The following is a 15,211-nucleotide window of genomic DNA, read 5'->3' as shown; positions in this document are numbered from 1 at the left end:
TGCCAAGAACAACCTTGTTTTAATTCACAGGGAAGCTTAAAGAATAAAGCACATTCCATTTAGCTTAAATCCTACACTATCTTTTACTTGCATTAGTACATAGCTCGGGAGATATGAGAATACAAAACTTGTTTTGAAAGTACAGTGTGATCAGAAACCACTCAACTTTAACTAAGTGTGTGAGACAGCAACAGGTTGCACTGGATTGCCATGACTTCCCTGGGGTCCCCTTGATGAGCTGGTGCTCCCTCCCCAATGGTCCCCATTGCTCCCTCCACAATGCCCTGTACCACTTCTCTCTGAGGCCATAAATGGCCCTTGGCCACCAGGGGAGCCTGATATTTGATTCAGCTGTGGCTCCTCCAGCTACAAACAGGATTCTGGTTCATGGAGAGAGATGAAAAGACAACCAGCCCCGGGGCAGGGAAATCTGAGTCATAGGACAGCTTTTTCCATCCAAAATGTAAAATCACCACTTTCTCCCTCGTTGTACGTGAGACAAGGAGAGCGAGCTGATAAGGAGAGCAGGCTTTTAGACAATGCCCACCCTGGTTTAGCACCCACCTGGGCTCTCCTCGTGCCCTAGCCCTCTTTGAAAGCAAACATCTAGCACCAGGCATAACATTCAAATTACTCATCTGGCTAACTCAAAGAAACCACTGGAGTAATTACATAGAAACCACAAAATAAAGTCCAACTCCAAAAAGGCTGGAAGGAAGAGCTGAACAGTTTTTGTGGACCTTGAGGAAGATTCTTATCCTGTGCCCAGAATGAACAAACCGCATCACTCTCACCTCCTGGTCTATTCAGTGCTCCCATCAGATAATCTCCACTCTGCCCAAGTTCCACATGTCCCTGTAATGGTTCTCCGCACGAGGCTCTGAGCCACATTCCTTTACTAGATAAGGATGGAAATCTATTTAATATGAGTAACTCTTCCTTACTGTGATCTTGTGGATCACGCAGTACCAGACAGAGAACTATGAAGGGCAACGGGAGGCCTGGCTGCCTTGTCTAGTGCATCCCCAGTCTCCCCTCTGCCATCAGGTCCTCTGAGGTCAAACACTGGTACCGACGTTATCCCAAACTGAGAAATGCTTCTCGGGAGCTTCACGGGAGAGGGTCTCTAGCACAGACTTCCACAAGTCATTTCCATTTCTAAGACACTTGAACCTGTTCTGCACCTCTTGCTAAGTCATAACTCAGCAGACTCCCAGGGCTCAGTGGAGGGACTTGCATGTCCCCTTCATTACAAACAAGATGATAAACTTCCTTATGTAGACAGGTCATGGGGCTGGTATTACCCAGAAATCACCAGGATGACCTACAAGCCAGTTATTTATTTTCATCAGAACGTCCAAAATGGCGCCACTCAATAGCTTGGCCTGTTCGGTTAGTAGGACTCATTTTTGAGCTAACTCATTTCACAGAAATGTTAGACTCAACCATAAGGAAGAGTAAAATTATGTTGTTCTCAGGAAGATTGATGAAATCGGAGATTATCATGTCACGAGAAGTAATCTACATTTAGAAAGACAAATTTCTGCATTCTTTCTGTCATAGATAAAAACCAGATACAAGATATGTGGCATGAAAGTCACTGAGAAGAAAAGGACAAATAGAAAGGAGGAGCTAGAAGTACACCCACACACAAACAAAACCATCACCTAAGTCAACATTAACATCCTTTCTTTCTTTTACTGCAAAGGCACACTGGCGAGGCATCCAAATACACCCCTTTAGTGGCTGTACTAGTTTGCATTCCCACCAGCAATGAAGGAGTGTTCCTGTTTCCCCACATCCTCGCCAGCATGTGGTGTCACTTGAATTTTTGATCTTAGCCATTCTGATGGGAGTAAGATGGAATCTCAGAGTTTTTTGATTTGCATTTCCCTGATGACTAAGGAGGTTGAGCATATCTTTAAGTGTTTCTCAGCCATTTGATATTCCTCTGTTGAGAATTCTCTGTTTAGTTCCTATGAGCATATACAGGAGGAGGTAATCCCCCTCAGGAACAGTCATAGGAGAAGGGAATAATGGGAAAATGGGGGGGGGGGAGGGAAGAATGGGAGGATACAAGGGATGGGATAAACATTGAGATGTAACAAGAATAAATTAATAAAAAAATTAAACAAACAAACAAAAAACCCAAATACACCCCTTTAAGGTATTCTAAGCAAGCATTTCTTTTCTGCTTTTACAGAGAACACGGGCTCCAAGCGAATGTTTCAAGTGATCAAACTGTTTCAAAGCTGTATTTTTGAGGAAAATGTCTTAGCCTTGTATTTTAAGAAACATTACACAATGTGTGGAATGTGGGTGGCCCTCCTCTAAAATAGAACGCATGGCACTCTTTACCATGGCTTCAGCATGCAACACTCATTTTGCAGATTGACATCAGATGCATCTTGTAGTCTAAGTCCTTCTCTGTAAGAGCTACCTTAAGAGCTACCTTAAGCTGGGGACTGGCCAGCTTTGGGAGAGCCTATGTGAGAAGAACTAAAACCACCTAGCTCTGTATCTTGTTACCTGGTGACATCTGTATGGATTTCTAGATTGCTTTTATTTTGTCCACAAAATACTTTATCTAACTTAAGTTCCACTGCCATAAATTTTCTTACTGTCCACTGCTTTACCTTTTAGTGTGTATTTGTCTTTAAAATACAAATTCTAAAAGTTTTGTCATAAATTTTAGGAAGCAAACTATAGTTAAATACAGTCTATTGAGTTCATTGAGCAAAACAGGAAAAAATATGTAAAGTCTTTTTATTTTCCTGGTAGAGGAAAAAAATGATTTTAAAAGATTAACCCTCTGACATCTTCAAATATTAAAATATTTATATTTTCACAACTTCTCTTTATTAGGAGGAAGATGATATTAAACCCAATGCAAGCTAGCTTTATTTTAAAAAATCTCTTCCTTTGTGTTCTCTGGGGTGGAATTAAATGCTCCTAAACCAGCTTTACTGATTCGAAGGGCTTTTCCTCCTGCTACTTGTTCAAAACAAGTCAGCTAATTTAATCTTCTAACCCACTCACTGCTCATGTTTCTCTAACCCCTTTCCAATTGTTCAGCTTTACCCACACTGAGATGTGGGTGTGAAAGTGTTCTGAAAGGCAAGAGCCCCTTTCCTTTGAGAAGTACTGGTCCCTTGCTGGGCTCACAGGCCTCCAGGCAGCACGAAAGTGCTGGACTACATGCTTGCACCAACCAAAGCTCTGCTGATAAGGGCTGAAAACTCATCGACTCATAAGCAAGCACAAGAGGGTAAAATTAAAGGGAAAGGTTAAGACACAGGGAGAGGTAGAATTCTGCAGACCATGAAGAAGAACCCAAGGAACAAGTCTAATCAGGACAGGCGAGCCAGTAGAGGCAGAATTGAGACCCGCTCCAGGTAGGGGCACGTCCAGGATAAGAACAGAAAACAAAACAAAACAAAAAGGAAACAAAATACCAACAGCTGGTCTGGGTCTACAGAGAGCATAGCATCATAACACGGGAAGCTGGGATGACTGACAATGGAGAATTCAGTGAAGGAAAGGAAGCTTTATCTCTTGGATGGCAAGAGGCTGAAGACAAGTTATACCCAATAGGAGCAGACCAAGGAGCAGATAATTCAGTAATTCAAATGAGTGGGGAGCTTGGTCCAGACACAGGTGGTGGTAGAAGGGCAGTCAGTCACAGATCTGAGCCACCAATTAAGAGGCACAATCAGTCCCTAACCAGATAAAAAAAGCATCCAGGGTGATATGAATGCCTGTGATTTGGCAACTGGGAAAACTAGAATACTAAGGATGTAATGTAGGAAGAAGGGGTTACAGGGAGGAGTAGAGGGGAAACTTCAAGATCAGGACCAGAAATAACACATTGGAAGAGGTTGCAGGCATCTGCATTACATTCAGTTAGGCTACAAAAGCGCAGGAGAGAAGTGTAAAGTGGGTATAGGTTTGAATTCACATCACCTTAAAGAAAGGAATGCAAAGAAATGCAATCATATGTAGAAGAGATGGGGAAAGAAAGGTGATGGAATTGTGAAAAGAGAAACTAACGGTATTAGAGAGAAAGGAGTTTGTAAGGAAGGAGAGAGTGGCCAAAAGCTTCAGGAAAAAAAAAAAAAAAAAAAAAAAAGACAAAGAGACAAGAAAATAAAGACTGAATTCAATAGTAACATAGATTTAGAGTAATAGATCTTAAGTGAATACAGTAACAGGGTAGACTTGAGAGGGTAGAAAATTAAACAGGAGGCAAGAGTCCCATAGTGACTGGGAGCTCTGCAATCTTTTCTCACCTCTCATCTGCAGCGTTGACCAACTCACCTTCATTTTATTAATTGCAATATTCTTTAACAATTCCACACGTGTGTAGCAGGCTATGTTTATTCCCACGCCCTACCCTTTCTTATCTCCCTCCTACCATAGTAACCCTTCTTTCCCTAAAGATCCTTTTCCCACACGTCTCTCTTTTTTTTTGGGGGGGTGGGGGTTTGTGACCCAGGATTGCCAGGGTGGCTAAGGGTTTGGAACAATCTCATGGAGTCTGGTAAGCTCACTATTTGATATACATAGGGACTCAAATCCAGCTCTTTCTTTACTGCAGCTGTCTGTGTATGTTACCTCACTATTTCTACCAGCTAGACAAATCCACACACAAAAGAAAGGCTCCTTTAAGAGCTGCGTTAGAAGCTAGTGTTCACCTATTTAATATCAATATTTAGTACCAAAAGAAACCCAACATAGAACCATTAGAATTCTACATTTGCCAACACTGCAGAAGCTTCCCATCAATTCTTCAACATTAAGGAGAAAAACAGGAGGCCTGGAACTCAAGTGTCTGGTCTTGGCCAGTAATTCCCACTTGAACTTCAGGGATGTGCCTTCCAGTTTTTCCAGCCCCACATCTCCTAACTTAGCAAGCTGACGACATAGCTTGGACTGCTGGCCCTTAAAGGTCTCTTATCTTTGGATGAAGAGTGGCCAAACTTTCTGAATGGTAGATGCTCGGTCTCCCCTATAACAGTGTAGTCAACGTACAACTAAGAGACCTCCTGGGGAAGCGCAGCCTTCAAGTTCATTTCCTGCTGCATTCTGGCCAAATAGCTCATGCTTTCCTCGGCTTATGCATAGGTCCAGAGCTTTTTAAAAAGGCTTATATCAATATTAAATCAAGTTACTTTTACCACAAACTTATTCATGCACATAGGATTCTTTCCCTTAAAGAAGGCATTGTTATTTGGGCATCATGCCCAATTAAAAAGTCATCTTTAATTTGCACATTCTTCTCTTCCATGAGGTGTACAGAATACAATTTATAAATATCCTTTTATTAACATAACTCTTCTTTCATTTTGAGGCTATTCTTCCAAGCCTGAACGTTCCTTAAAGCATGGCTTCCTTCAGAAGGGCCTTTATGTTTATGGTATCTTGCTGCCTAGCAGAAAGGCTTGGTGGTCTCCATGGAGATTTAGGGATAAGTGCTCACATTTACTCTATAAAATCAGGGGATCTCTGATCTACATTTACACCCTGGGGACTAGCTATGTCAGGCATAATTGTCAAAGTGGAACTGTGGGTTCCTACAGGCTGCCGTGCTCAGGAAGGATAGAAGCTGCTCTGCATGCTCATTTGCAGCCTGAGTGAGAGGAAAGACTGCTTCCTAAGGAGGACACAATGCTGACCTGAGGAAGTTCTTGGCACAAGCACAATGCCACTGGGCTGTGTCCTGGCAGCCTGTGACCTCTGTTAGACTCTAAATATGTATGCTGAGATGAGACCACCCGCAGGAGAAAGTAAAGAACTTAGTATAAAACCCTTAGGTCAGTGGTTCTCAACCCTCCTAAGGCTGTGACTCCTTAATACAATTCCTCGTGACGTGGTGACCCCCAATCATAAAACTGTTGCTTCATAACTGTAATGTTTCTATTGTTATGATTCATTCCATAAATATTTTTGGAGATAGAGGTTTGTCAAAGGTGTGGTGACCCACAGGTTGAAACCCACTGGTTTAGGAAGATTATCTGAATTTAAGTGAACATGAGAGATGGTTCTTGGTAGTTGTGTTGCAGTTGTGGCTAATGTGGGGGTTAGATTAAAACAATAGATTATGCCAGTTTCCTAAACCATGTTTGAGTCTGGGGCCTTAAGACACAGGTGGTAATTACGTCATTGAAAATGAAGTAAGTTCTAGACAGCAACTGACATAATGGTACCCTTGAACTTCAAGACTCTCGAAATCAACCTAACTGTATGCCAAAATTATCCGAAAACATGGTGCCCAAGCTTATGAGAAAGGATGAAGGAAAGAAGGCAGGGGCTGTGAACTCTAATTCATACGAAGGAACATCACAGACCCCTGTGGTTTTCCCATGGAAATGAAGATGAAGATACTACTGAACAGACGAATCAGGTAGGTCTTTGGGACATGCTTTTGTTTAAATTTAACTTTCCTCTGTCTGTCTGTGTGTGTGTTTGTGTATGTGTGTGTGTGTACATGTGGGAATATGTGTGTGAGACAGAGAGAGAGAGAGAAAGAGAGAGGGAGAGGGAGAAGTAGAGGGAGAGAGAGGGGGGAAGGAGAGGGAGGGAGGGAGGGAGAGAGAGAGAGAGGGAGGGGGAGAGAGAGAGAGACTGTTTAGTGAAGTGAATCTGATTAAATTACATAAGTGGTATTGCATCTCACTTCAGGGGTGGGCATGGCAAAACCTACCTACGATGACAATTATTCAGAAATTCCATGACTAAAGTCTCCGATGTAACATGGGTACTGTTCTTGGACCTAACCCCATTACTTGCAGTCATCTACGTCTTGGGCACAATCACAGACTACAGGAGCAGTTAAACACAGCAGTGCCACCGGGAACAAGTGGACTGTATCTGACTTGAGACCATGTGTCTTGTTCACTCTATTGGAAAATCAGACAATGTGGATGAAAAGGCAGATGGGAAAAGCACCCTGGAGGCTTTTCTCACTGAGCAGTTTTCTCTGACATCAAAAGAACTCTCACTGCTGAATATGACAGATGTCTCTTATGGCTAGACAGGACATGAAATAGTCACCCTTTCCCATAAGGCAGATAGGGAAAAGGCTGTCTGGATTCAAGATCGCCGGCCAGAGACTGTCGGAATCGAAACCCAACATTTCCATTACTCTCAAAACCCTAAAGAAATGTCAGCAGGGGCCTCAACGCCATACTTGAATTCTCATGTGAATCAATATCATAGAAGCCAAATGCTCACAGCAGAGAACATATGCATACACACATTCCATCAGGTTTCCTGCTCTAAAACCAACTTATAAAAGTGGAACAATGTTGAAATGCTTCTTTTAAAGGGCCTTAACATAAAATTCTTTTGTAAAAATAATCTTGGAAACAAATCCATCTTAAGCAGCCACACTAGCCTTGGCTTTTTGGGATCCTGGGAATGGAACCAATGGTTCTCCAATGTCATTCTAATGCTTGTGACTGTTTATTGGGGACCAAACTCAGAGCCTCACGCATGCTGAATACATGTTTTAGGATTGAGGTAGATCCTCACCTGTGTTTTCTAAATGGTTGCTCCTGTGTTGTCTAAGCGACCGTCTCTGTGCTGACAATATGCTGCAACACCTGACACTGCCGAGTTCAGTCTCCTCTTTTTATCTTCCTTAAGAAGCAGCTGGCTGATGACTTGGTTCTAACTTTCTACACATCGTCAATCTGGTCCCTTCTCACTTTTTAGATTATTCCCATACCTTTCTCTCTGTCCATTTATGCGGAACACAACTTCTCCCAGATGCTCCCCCTGCAGGACCCTACTATAAGGAACTCTCTCCCTCCCTAAGCCCATCCCCTCTACTCTCCTCCTTCACCGTGGCCTTCCTGAATCCACTACACACAGTCTTCCTTCCAGGACTTTCTACATCCTTTTGCCTTTCCCCACAACACCCCAGATACTGAAGTAGCTCCTTTTTCTCTGCCTTCTGGGCTTAGCTAATGTCACCTTGACAGGTAGGTCTCCCTAGGGAGGTTGTCTGGCCTGATTCTACATTCCCCACCCAGCAGCTCACCCTTCCAGATCCTCAGGACCACAGCTCATTGCACACGCATGCTTCCTATGCCAACAGAAGCTCCCGAGAGCCACCACTCTATGTTGCATACCGCAAAGTCTTTCCTGCCCAGAATTATGCCTGGAAGCCATCAAGGTTCACAACACATTATTTTCACAGCCTGGTAAGGAAATAGTCCATGGTTCACACAGCACTGGATCACTGATAATTCCTCCTCCCAAAGGTCTAATTAACCCTCTTCTTGAGAAACATGTCCCAGGTAAGTATTGCTTCATGTGTCTTCATTCTGTTTGAGGAGGATTTGACAAGGGGCATCACATTTGGTTCATCCCCATCTTCTTGCTTCAGCAGATTCTAACAGTCTAGAGTTAGATGAAGGCCTGATCCACTCACAGTGAGGTTGTATTGGAGTTGGGAACTGGAGGAGTGGAGAAAACAGGACCACAGGATTACTTCTACCCCAGACTGATCAGGGGTATGTTAGTATCCTCACAGATGCTGGTTCATATAAGGTAAAGGCTGCCATCTAACATGGACCACAGCCAGGACACAAACCCAGGGCAGAAGATGAAAATCTGATTAGTTTGAGGCTTTTTGTTGCCACTGTGTTTTGTTTTACAATGCCCAACATAACCTATAAAAGACACCACCGTCTATGTACATCCCAGTGTAGCCTTGCTCACTTGTACTTTATTTAATTATCTGGATATTCATCTCCTCAATTCCTTCAATAGCAAACCGGAGACAATAGTATCATAGAGATGTCACATAATTGATGCATGTAAGAAAATATTTTGCTCAAGCACCTTAGTGTTGCTGTCATGTTGTCTATTCAAGCCCATCAATCTAGGCTCAGCTGTGTTGTCTGTAATGACGGTCATAATGTGATCTCTCAGGCAATCTACTTTCATCGGCAATGAAATCCAGATTCAAGTGTGTTCTAATGGACAAAATGCCCTGTCCCGGAGCCCAGTTATAAATGCTCTATTTTGCTACTTTGAAACCTATATCCCTTCTCTGCCTTTGTCTGTCCTTCATTCAGACATCACTGAATGCTGAGGACAGCCTTCATCTCCTTTGTTACTTTCCCTCCAAATACTTTATATGAGAAATCTCTTTTCAGGGACTTTCTTACCATGTTTCTTCATCTAGCACTGTACTCTAACGTTTCAATTCCATTTAGGTTCCTCACATACATGGGTGTGATCTGTATTGATAAAATATTCACCGAGGTCAGAGAATGACCTCAATTTCTTTATCTCCTCAAAAATCAATTGAATATCCAAAGCAAACAAAGGTTGATTTTATGAGATGCTTGAGTACTTTTTTTTTTTTTTTGACTTGATCATGTTTTCTCTGTGTGTCTTTGTCTCTCTCTCTCTCTCTTTCTCTGTTTCTGTCACCACCCTCTCCTCCTCCTCCTCCTCCTTCTTCTTTTCTATTTGGTATGGAGGGTACCAGGGATTGAACTCAGGACCGCACACATACTAGGCAAGTGGTCTACCTCTAAGCTGTATCCTCAGCCCCCTTGAAGCACATCTTCAAATCCTCACATTTCTCCACAGAGGAACTAATCCTTCCTACATTTCCTATGTTTAGGAAACAAAGCAATGTGATTTAATAGCACAATTGAATATATCTTGAGGGAAATACAGTCTTTTACTGTAACTGTTATCTATCTCAGAAGGTGAGTCCAGGGAAATCATTAGATGAACAACTTCTGAAACAGGTGCTGTAAGGAAAACCCTAAAGCAGGCGTGGAGAGAAGGATCTCAGATAATTCCTGCAGTTCCCATAATGCACTAAGGACAGAAAGGTAGTATAGGGCGATGCATAAAACAAATATATACTGAAAATCCTTCAGTTCTTATATTGGGATCTGTTTTATCACAGACAGTACACTTTTAAAAATAAAGCATTTGACTTAATGAGGTTTGGGGCTCTGAATGTGAGGAAGGAAAGTGTGGGGTACCGTGTGTTCTTGGAGGCTACAACTGAATGGTGCTGAGGTTTGACTACCCAATGTCTTCTGAGTCCCATTTGTTACAGACTTGGACCCCAGGGTATCACTACTGGGAAGCAGAGAAAACTATGTTGATTTCTCTTATTTTGCAGTACTGGGAAGCCATCCCAGAGCCTAATACATGGCAGCAAATGCTCTATGTCTCAGCCACATCTGCACCATCATAAAAACCTTCCAGGGATGCATTCTTGGTCACTGGGAGTTTCCCCAGAGAAAACTATGGAACTGCATCCATGGCCTCAACTTTTCTTTTGCTTCCTGAGAGCATGTATTTGTCTGCCACACATCCCACCATGATGTGCCACCATTCCACAGGCCCAAAGCAATGAAGCCAACACATTTTAGACTACAACTGCCAAAACCATGGGCCCAAGTAAACCTTTTCTCTTCATGTGTTGATTTTCTCAGGCAGCTTGTTACAGTGACAGGAAGCTGACTAACATACATGTGAATGTTCAAAATGGTCATGTGTGCACATGACTCAAAGAGGTGACATTATTCAGTTCCAGAGCTGTAACTCAGTATGCAATCCACATGCTTCCTAAGTACTCAGTGACTGCCAAATAAAACATCTCAACTTATATTTTTATTTTCTGCATGATTTATACCCTACTTTTCCAAGAAAGGTTGACAATAACCTACCTAGCAAATATTAGATCACTATGTGTTTTCCCATGAATGTGTGTTCCAAGTGCACATGTGTGTGAAGGCCTAAGATCAAGCCCAGGCTCTAATCTTCAGCTATCTACATACTAAAAGCCCCAGGCATTTTCCTGCTTCTACCTCCCCTGAGCTCCTCGGTACCAGAATTACATGTATGCATTACCAACTCAGATTTTTACTTGGATTCTGGAATACCAAATCCAAGTCCTCAGAGCACTTTACCAGAGGACAGTGGAACCCACAGGCTTCTGTACCCCAGGGTTTACAGTCAGTACAAAACAAAGGTACATGTGGGGTCTAGAGGACAACTTGATGGAGCCAGTTCTCTCCTTCCACAAAGAGGGCCTTGGGTGTTGAACTTGTATCATTAGTCTTGACAGCAGGTGCTTTTACTCACAGAGTTATCTCATGGCCCTCAGCGGTTACTTCTAATGTGGTTATGAGTTTCTGGGTTGAGTGAGGCATTATATTCTCTGGGGAAATCACAGAGACCTGCCAGGAAGAGTCCGGGCAGAAGGCCAGAGGCCGAAGAGAGCCTGTGATAGTCCTCAAATGACATTTGGGACTCACAGGGACACCAAAGTAAGGTGCTATTAACCTTCAGTTACCTGAGAGAGTATGGAAATTTCCTTTTATGAGATCCAAGCAAACAGGAAGGAAGAAACAAACAAACAATAAAAGAAAGAAAAAATAATGCCCTGAATACTTCTGTTCCATTACTACTACTACTACTATCATTATTATTATTATTATTATTATTATTATTATTATTATTATTATTATTATTATTATATTCTCAGTGACTACTATCTTATCAAAAAATATCACACTTGTGGCTGGTGAGATGGATCAGTGGTAGAGTGTTTACTGCCCAAGGAACTGATTTCAGTTCCCAGCACCCATATAAAAGGCTTGGCCACCCATGCTGTGGGAAGGGAGGCGTGAGGATTACTGGGGGCTTCCTGGTCACAAGCCCAGCACCAGGCCACGTGACTAGCATAGTTTCAAGGAAACAAAGTGGGCAGTATAGAACAGAGCACCTGGTGTCCCCCTCTAGTCTCCACACATGTACTCATGCATACAAGGGTGTGTATACTACATACACACATACATACACGCACATGCATGCAGGCACCCCATCACCACCACCACACCCAAGCCAAAATGAAACAAAATGAAATAATAGAAGACTTAAAGGAATCTTGATGACTTGGGTTGTTAAAAGTTCAATCTTCTCTTAAACTCTTGTATGAAATCAACTAGAGGCATGCCAACTTGGTGACTGGTATTAGATTGTAAACCAGGAATCAATGCTGATTGAATTAATTGCACATAACTGCCTTGAATTGTCTATTTGCACTTTGTAACTATGACATCCCTTTTACCCAGGTACTAGCTGAGGTCTTCTAGGTAAATTAATCCCCCGGTCACAGGCTAGTGACTAAATAGAACATTATCTTCTCTGCAAATGTGTTCATTACCTGCTCTCTAGTGCTCTGTGGATAATCTCACAATGTCTCCTTCTCCTCACACAGCTCGGAAGCTGGCTTCAAGTCCCCACAGCCATTCTATGTGTAAGTCATACTTTGTAGGCGTCTCTGACGTAACTACAGAACACAGCACACAGCGGCAATGGACTTCCAGCAGGGCAAACCCACTGGTGACCTGAGTTCAGACTTTATCTTGTCACCTCTTTAGCCTCAGCACTGATCATGGTGTCTGTCACACGTGTATTTACAAATCGCCATTGGATATGTGAGTGGAGGAGAATATCCGAGCGCCTGCGACAGGCTAGGTACTTTGCTAATCTTTCCGTCTCATGTGTGCAGTTACCTTTCACCACAGACAAAAAGCACCCAAGCTGAGAACTTTAATCCAAAGCAGTAAAAATGTTCCAAATGTCCAGGATATTTTGATTTTTAACATGATCCCACATGGAAAATACCACCATAACCTCATGTGATGGGCTTAAGGCACACTAAGACATTCCTGAAAACCACTTCCATTCTCTGCATACAGGGAGCGTATTAAGCCAACGTAGACACCCTCTACTCCTGCGAATTGTCATTGTGTCCATGCAGCAGGTTCGCCATTTTGAAAAGTCATTTAGAACACTTCTGGTTTTTATAATCTCCTGGGAGGGATGCTCAACCTACACTATTCTTAATTCACAGAGATCTGCTGCTCAGGGCCTTCCCAGAGGAAGTGGCAGAATCGGGATTCAAATCCAGGGACACTTATCACAACCCCAAGTCCCTACTGACCATGTCACTTTCCTTACACTGAACTCTAGGGGAGTGTGGTACCCAAGAGGTATTCAGAGATATTGCCTGGCTGATGTGTGGGGTACTTGTACAATCATAGTCAGGGAAACAAGGTATATGAGATTCATTTTCAGGGAGCATCATCATGTCAAAGGTTAGGAGGAAACCCAAAAAAGTAGAAAGAGCTCTATAACAAGACCTGACCAGCCATGTTCCTAACTTACTCTACCTTGAGATTTTGCAAGAACAACAGAATGCCCATCTCCACTTCTAGACAGATGAGCTATGTGGGAAAGGCCATTCCATGCCCTTCTGCTTCCAGAGGCAGCCACTTCAGCATGCATCAGGAGAGTCCACCCATGACAGGCTGAGATGCCTGGAAAAGATGAACCTTTCTAGATTCCTTCTATATATTGAATAAGGCGATGGATGACTTTAGACAAAGGGATTAATAAGGTAGGCCTGAGTTTATAGTCAATAGTGCCCAACTACTTCATGTGAAATTTGTAAAGTAGATTTATAGATACAAGATGGGTGTTGATTTATAGTCGAATTATATTCTGGATATTTTTCACTGAGTTTGAAACTCAGAATCTATCTTCTCAGAAAACAATGACACATGTGATTTCCAAATCAATCTATGATCACAAAGTCAACCTGTAATCCTGGTGAAAAAGCCAAACACACATTATAAAGGGGTAGAAAAGCTCACCCCTAGGTAGCAGCGGTGGTATGAATTGAGAAGCAGTGAAATTTCTTAAAGAATGTTACTAAAAAAACTTGATAAGGGGAGACTCACTCTTCTCTGTAAACATTGCTGCATCTTTCTTTCTCATTTTGTTCTATGTTCAGGCTTATTACTGCTCAATAATAAAAAAAAATTCATTAAACATGTTGAGTTCACAAGTTTAGCTATCGCCCTACCAATCATATCATTAACACTTTATCCATAACCCTCTTATTGGGATGCCAGTTAGTTTGGTGGTAAAGCATTTGCTTAACACGCAGGAGGTCCTTGGTTTTATTGTTAGCACTTCCAAAACCAAACAAACAAACAAACAGACAATCACACTATTAAACTATCTGATCCTAGTTAAATGAAATTGAAAGATGCTGACCACAAATACAGTATGTTCTCTAACCAGTCCTTTCTACTTAACATGGATCCATCTTAGCCCAACAGGAACTTAATATTTTATGATATTTCAAATAAGGAATCCATTGTAAAGGAAAGTTGAATAAGAAGTGTTTGAGATCATTAACTTAATTAAATTAAAGAATATATTATTTTAATTTGGTTATTTATGCACAAGACATACATATACATATACATATGTATGTATTGTGTGTGCTGAAGATGATACTTTGAACTTCAACATACTGACTGACTCAGTAAGCTGCCCTGACTGTTCTCAAACTCATCAAAAAATGTAGACAAGTCCAAGTAAGCCGGGAGGTGGATAATTTCTCTAAGTCTGAATTTGCACTTCTTAGAAACAAAGTGCAAAATTTGTAAGTGATAAACTTCATTTTTATTATATTTTGACATCGTAAAAAGAAAAGTGGCTTTTACTTCCATGTAGTTTATAGTCTTATTAAGGGTAACACTGCACATTCTCCGGGGAAACAGAAAGGAAGAAAACAAATGCCATCAAGACACACAAATCCAACAATCCCTAACACACATCTGTTTCCCTTTCTCACATCTTAATAGCCCGGCTATTTTAGATACAAACATTTGTTTTGCTGACAAATGTTTCCAAAAATGTTAGTGGAGATTGTTTCACTGAAATGGTTTTCTTGAGCTGAACAAATTGCAAACTTCTCCAACGTCTACAGGCATCTGTGAAAATGAGCAAGTATGGCCTGCAGATTTTCCAACCATTCAGGCCATGGCCAGCATGGGTGAGTAGGGTCCATGCAATTGCAAACCTGAGGACCATTTCTACAGCGAGCACTCCCAGGCATGTCCAGTCCTTGGGTCCAGACCCCCATCTCCTGTGTTTATGGAAAGATGCCTGGGCATTTGGCCTTTCATCCTGTCACACTGAGTTCCTGCAAGAGCACGGCGTTCTGGGCTTTGCACAAGATCCGTCCCGTTTTTCAAGTCCTTTGCTCTAGTTTCTTGTGCCTTGGCAGGGATCAAAGAGGCAGAGGGAACAAATGCTTTCCCATGCATATTGAATTCCCTCTTGCACTGATTTTTTTCCTCTGTCA

General features: G+C 42.1%; 1 protein-coding gene across 4 annotated transcripts in view; it reads right to left on the bottom strand.

The window, feature by feature from the left end:
• Nucleotides 1–15,211, bottom strand: part of Eya1 (EYA transcriptional coactivator and phosphatase 1) — a 146,346-nt gene that overhangs the window by 62,088 nt on the left and 69,047 nt on the right. The gene's annotated exons all lie outside the window — the stretch shown is intronic.

This window comes from Acomys russatus, chromosome 2, assembly GCF_903995435.1.
Source record: "Acomys russatus chromosome 2, mAcoRus1.1, whole genome shotgun sequence".
Lineage (NCBI taxonomy): Eukaryota > Metazoa > Chordata > Mammalia > Rodentia > Muridae > Acomys > Acomys russatus.
Note: the sequence above shows the minus strand (reverse complement) of the source record. Positions and strands in the feature narration are given on the sequence as shown.